Source organism: Euleptes europaea, chromosome 8 (assembly GCF_029931775.1).
Source record: "Euleptes europaea isolate rEulEur1 chromosome 8, rEulEur1.hap1, whole genome shotgun sequence".
Taxonomy (NCBI): Eukaryota; Metazoa; Chordata; class Lepidosauria; order Squamata; family Sphaerodactylidae; genus Euleptes; species Euleptes europaea.
Window position 1 is genome coordinate 23,142,667 of NC_079319.1, and position 6,126 is coordinate 23,148,792.

Here is a 6,126-nt window from a genome sequence, read left to right on the forward strand (position 1 = left end):
GTGTATGTATATATGGCAACAAATAGGAATACTACCAAAACATTTAAAGAAAATAACAATTTCAGAACAGTTATCATATACAACTTCAATGTGGCAATTCTATAAAACAGTTTACAAACTAGAGAAGAGTACACAACAAGGATTTATGAGCCAATTATAGCAAATAATAATTTCAAGACCAATATCATATATAACTTGAATGTGCAATTCTATAAAACAGTTAACAAGCTGGAGAGAAGCACACAATAAAGGACAGGATGCCGGTTAAGTTCCACTTTCTATGAATCTTCATCAGTCATGAACGACTTTGCAGTGGTTAATTTGGAAACCAGAAAATCAGGAACAAATTCATAATATGTCGTGTGGTGTAACTTCAAACAACAATCACTACTGCTCCTACCCAAAGGTTGATCTGTGTGAATATTGTATATGGACAGATGAGAATGCCGCTTAAAAAGAGGTATGAGAATTCAAACCTGGGTCCCCCAGATCCTAGTCCGACACTCTAACCACTACCCCACACTGGCTCTCCAGATTTGTCATTAAGCAATGATAAAAGCCACCAACTCAAGGTTGCCAACTTCCAGGTACTAGCTGGCAATCTCCTGCTATTGCAACTGATCTCCAGCCGATAGAGATCAGTTCACCTGGAAAAAATGTCCGCTTTGGCAATTGGACTCTATGACATTGAAGTCCCTTCCCTCCCCAAACCCTGCCCTCCTCAGGCTCCACCCCCAAAATCTCCAGGTATTTCCCAACTAGGGTTCCCAGGTCTCTCTTTGCCACCAGCAGGAGGTTTTTGGGGCGGAACCTTTAAAGGGCGGGGTTTGGAGAGGGGAGGGACTTCAATGCATTATAGTCCAATGGCTAAAGCGGCCATTTTCTCCAGGTGAACTGATCTCTTATCGGCTGGAGATCAGTTGTAATAGCGGGAGATTCCCTGCCACCACCTGGGGGTTGGCAACCCTATTCCCAACCCGGAGCTGGCAACCCTACACCAACTGCACAGGCACAAAAATACTGATAGTTTTAAATTGTGAACACATTGGCAATTACATCATAGTTTGATTTTCAAGCATTCCGTTTGCAAGAATCGTAGCCTCACTAACAATACATGGTTATGTGCACGGGAAACTTAAAAAAAATGTATATTGGAATAACAGGGGAAGAAATGGTGAGAAAAAAACTGTGCTGGTTCCTTCCCCCCACCCCCCACCACCACCCCCGTGTGTGTCATGTGGCTTGTGACAAACATTATAGGGGAGGTAGTGTGGGAAAGGAGAAGTTAGACTGTTTTGTAAGCTTTGTTGTTTGTGTTAAAACTGGTGTATCTGTGATTAAAACACTTGAAGAAGTAATGTGCATATCCTTCACGTATGGCATTTCTCCCTGGCACCTAATCCTGGCTCTGAGATGGATGTCATTTTATGATGCACATGTTTTTAAACATGGGTTTCCCTCTTTCCTATTTTATATTTTCAAGGTGTTCACTCAAAAATGAGTTTTTAAGAGACTTTAAAATAGCTTTTGCTTAAAAAAAACCCTGGAAAACAGATTTTAAGTGAGGTTGTGCAAGAGTTTGTTTGGCAGACTTGTGGTTTAGTATTTTTATTATTGGCCTGGGAAGTGAAAAACATTCGGTAAACTGAAAGTGACTTCAGTACATTGGAGGATAAGCTTATTGTTTTTTTAAATCTTGGCAAACTGAAAAGTCACTGTAATAAAATTGAAATCCCAAGGCAGAACGAAACACTTCTGATCCAGCAGACGTTGTTTGCACCTAACACCCACTGAAATCAGTGGGACTTAAATTAGTCACCATTAATTTGTCTTGTGATTTCAACAGGACTTAGCTGCTACTAATTGTTTCCCTTTCCCTGCGTCCCTGCATGTCTGCTAAGATTCCTCACAATACAGATGTTCTACAGCAAGTAGAGCCCTATGGTGCAGAGTGGTAAGCTGCAGTACTGCAGTCCAAGTTCGATCCCAACGGAAGTCGGTTTCAGGTAGCCGGCTCAAGGTTGACTCAGCCTTCCATCCTTCCAAGGTCGGTAAAATGAGTACCCAGCTTGCTGGGGGTAAAGGGAAGATGACTGGGGAAGGCACTGGCAAACCAACCCCGTAAACAAAAGTCTGCCTAGTAAACGTCGGGATGTGACGTCACCCCATGGGTCAGGAATGACCCGGTGCTTGCACAGGGGACCTTTACTTTTGCCTTTACAGCAAGGGGACAATGATTCCATCTCTTTTTGAACATTGTCCCAGAATCAGGTACTCAGATGTGCACTGCTTCTGAATATCACTATGATAAAAAATAGCCATTGAAACACTAGGGAAGAGACTAGTGGACTTAGAAGGTGTACCTTTGCTGAAGACTGCACTATAAATGCACTAAAGACCAAGCTAAAGTTATAGTATTGGGGCAGAAAATAAGTCTAGATGATGGTGAACAAAAGTGATACTTCGTTTTTAGACTAACTCAGAGTGCAAAACAAGAAGAAGTCTTTCCCTGAGGAAAGTGAGCAGTTTGATGGGTATGTGCCAAATGTTAACAACTTATTCCATATCAAAGAAAAGGAGTTTATAGATGAAAGAAGAATCTACAGGTTGCATTTGGAATAAGTATGTTCCTGACAGGGAAGTCAGTTGATTCAGTCAAAATGACACAAAGAAAAAGAAATGCATGAAGGTATCAGAACAGCTAAACACATTCCCTAGCTTAATCTAAATACCTTGTGACCAGTGGTGTAAACAGCCTTCCTCCTCGTTCCACCAGTGTGGACAGGGCCAGAACAAACAGTCAATGGCTGGGTGGTTTTTTAATACATCGTTTGAATTCAAGAACCCAGATTATCCCATTAGAACAGTTCTAGCAGGAAATGGGGGTTGTCATCTCCTCACCTAGGGTCAGGTGGGTTTCCAAGGACCATTCTAGAGGTGTTGCTTCTGCTAGCTGGTCAAGGCTATTGTGTTCAGCCAGACCTGCCAAACTTGGGGGCATTTATACTGTGCCTCCCTGGATAACCAATCCACTTACCCATTAATTAATCCTTTCCCGCAGCATTAGGCTTACCAGGTCCCTCTTCCTCTTAGGCGGGAGGTTTTTGGAGTGGAGGTGGGGGGGAGGGGTCACACGCTCCCGGAAGTGCTGCACTGCAAAGGGCCGGTTTCCACTCAAACTCCCAGTTTGAGTGGTAAAGGCCTGTTGTGATGCGGCACTTCCGGGTGTAAAACGCACCACAAGGGGCCGTTTTCCACTCAAATGGAAATGCAGCACTTCTGGGTGTGAACCGGAAGTGACCTGTCCTTGCCTGCACAGATTGCCCGCTGACCCTCAGCTGGTGAGCGGGTGGCCAGGTGGATTGGCAGGGGTTTGCCCGCCACCACCTAGCACTTGGCAACCCTACGCAGCATTGTAGCATTTTGTCACAGTGATAAAAATTCCAGACACAGAGGAAAGATACTTCAGGGGGGCAGGGGGGAGCAGGGTCACCACAGAACTAGAACCACTGCTAACTGAATTCGACTTTTACATTTTGAAACCCAAATGTGTTCATCGCCCTCTTGCCTTGTGGCCTCTATGACCTTGATTATTCACATGAAAATACCCTGGCGATTATTATGATTTAATATATCAATTTCAGCTCTGCTGAACAAAGCTCACTGCATTCCTCACCGCTACACCTTGAGAGTTTAAAATCCCTGATCGACCCCATATGGCCAGTGGAAACAGGCCCCAAGCCCGCCTGACAGCTGGTTTACTACAATAGTTATTCTGGCTGTGAATGTCTATGGTCTGGGAATAGGGTTGCCAGCTCTGGGCTGGGAAATACCTGGAGATTTTGGGGGGCAGAGCCTGAGGAGGGAAGGGTTTGGAGAGGGGAGGGCTTCAATGCCATAGAGTCCAACCGCCAAAGCGGCCATTTTCTCCAGGTGAACTGATCTCTATCGGCTGGAGATCAGTTGTAATAGCGTGAAATCTCCAGCCACCACCTGGGGGTTGGCAACCCTATCTGGGAAGGGGTTAAGAAGACCCTGAAGAGGACAATTTGCCTGAACCTCTTGGCTTTTGTTTCGGATTAAGGGCAGTTTACAATAATGTAGGAAACCATTTCTGATATCCCAAGCCGACATATTCAAAAGGCATCAGCCAGAAAATGGACGCAGTAGGCCCAGAAGTTTACTAAACAATACACGTCAAATCTTTCTAAGTATGCATGGCCTTGTTAGCACTACATAATAAGCTTATAAACACTCAGCTCGGTGGGTGTCAGAGGGCAAAGCTGACATATAAAACTTGCTCAGGAGTGACTGCTACAGAGGGATTGGAGCTGCCAGCTGGGTGCTTTGATTAACAATCCCCATAAATACCACTCCTTGTATTCCCCTTCGCCTCCGCCTGCTGGTGCATTAACTCTGCTTATCGGGCGCACGGCAAGGCTGCAGCAGCCCCAGCGTTTTTGACCTCTTTTCTTTCCACTCAAATCCGTTAATTCCCTGCATAGCATAATTATCATTTGTCCCCAGCACAAAGCCAAGTATCCTGGCCAACATTCAAACAAAGCGCAGCTCTGCCGCATTTCCTCTCAGAAAGCCTGGCTCTGATTTATGTAGGGTTTTCAATTATAAGTATAATTAGTAAGATGATCCGGGAGCTATTGGGACAGGCAAAGTTCATTCCTGTTCCCAGTGTCCATTTTGACACGGGGTGGGCTTTGCTAGACGGCCTGGGCTGTGTCAGGAACAAAGAACACAAATGCCTTCAGATCCTCGAGCTGCAGCACAGTCTGTGAGAACCAGTTTCTTTTATTGCTCTAATCTGCAGGAGTCTCCCTGAGCAAAATCAGCTAGTTGTAGGATTGCCTAATCTCTGCAGTCTGGAGATCAATTGTAATTCTGGGAGATCTCCATCCCCACCTGGAGGCTGGCATCCCTACATTGGACCCCTGGGGTCCCAATTCAGTAGAAATGTATGGATTTCTCATTGCCCAAGGACAAGAGATAGGAAGCCTTTCTTCTCTTGAGAGCCAGTGTGGTGTAGTGGTTAAGAGCGGTGGTTTGGAGCGTTGGAGTCTGATCTGGAGAACCGGGTTTGATTCCCCACTCCTACACATGAGCGGCGGAGGCTAATCTGGTAAACTGGATTTGTTTCCCCATTCCTACACATGGAGCCAGCTGGGTGACCTCAAATCACACTCTCTCATCCTCACTCACGTCGCAGGGTGTCTGTTGTGGGGATGGGAAGGGAAGTTGATTGTAAGCCGGTTTGAGTCTCCCTTAAGTGGTAGAGAAAGTCGGCATATAAAAACCAACTCTTCTGCTTCTTCTTTCCCTTCCTGACATCCTAGGCAACATTTGCAAGGAATTCTGAAGCACTCTTCTCACAGGGTTCAGTGCAGCCACTTGCCAAGGCAAAATGTCCTGGAACAGCCCTACTAACAGTCTGTTCAAGTCAGGCCCCCCTTTTACACATGCAACTAACATTTAGCAGTTCATTAAATTCTCCGGTCATTTTAAGATAGATTTCCATTGATTTAATTGGGTGCTGGATCAATGTAAAAGACATTGGAAATTCTGAGCAGTCAATGATTCATAATCCTGCCCACAGTTTGTATTGGTGACTTGCATGCAAAAAGTAAAATCGACACTTTTGAAAAAGCATTTCGGTGCAATTACTCCAGTCCCCAGAGTGCATCAATGAGATGGATTATAACTGCCAAGAAATACAGTTTCCCTAGAAGCTGGTTTTGCTGCAGTATCTGGGTTAATTTAAATGACTCCCTCTGCCACTAGTGGCTAAACTAATATAGTGTTGGTGAATCTCATTTGCAAAGCTATAAGAATGAAGTCACAAGTGAATATGTATATAAAAAGATGTTTTTCAGCATACACAGGGTTAGTTTTGAAAGGGTTTGTTTTATTTTTACTCTTTTGTGTGCATTCTGGAAACACATGTCTATCTAGATTCCAGGTTATCAGTTCTGCCCTGGAAATACAGAGCACCAAAATCCAGGTACAAACTGTAGCAGAGGAGGATTTCCCTACATCTCTCCTCTGCCCATTCTACAAAGCCTGTGGACAAGAGTCTGCCATGTAGACATTTGCTTCTCTCATCTGAACAGGCCT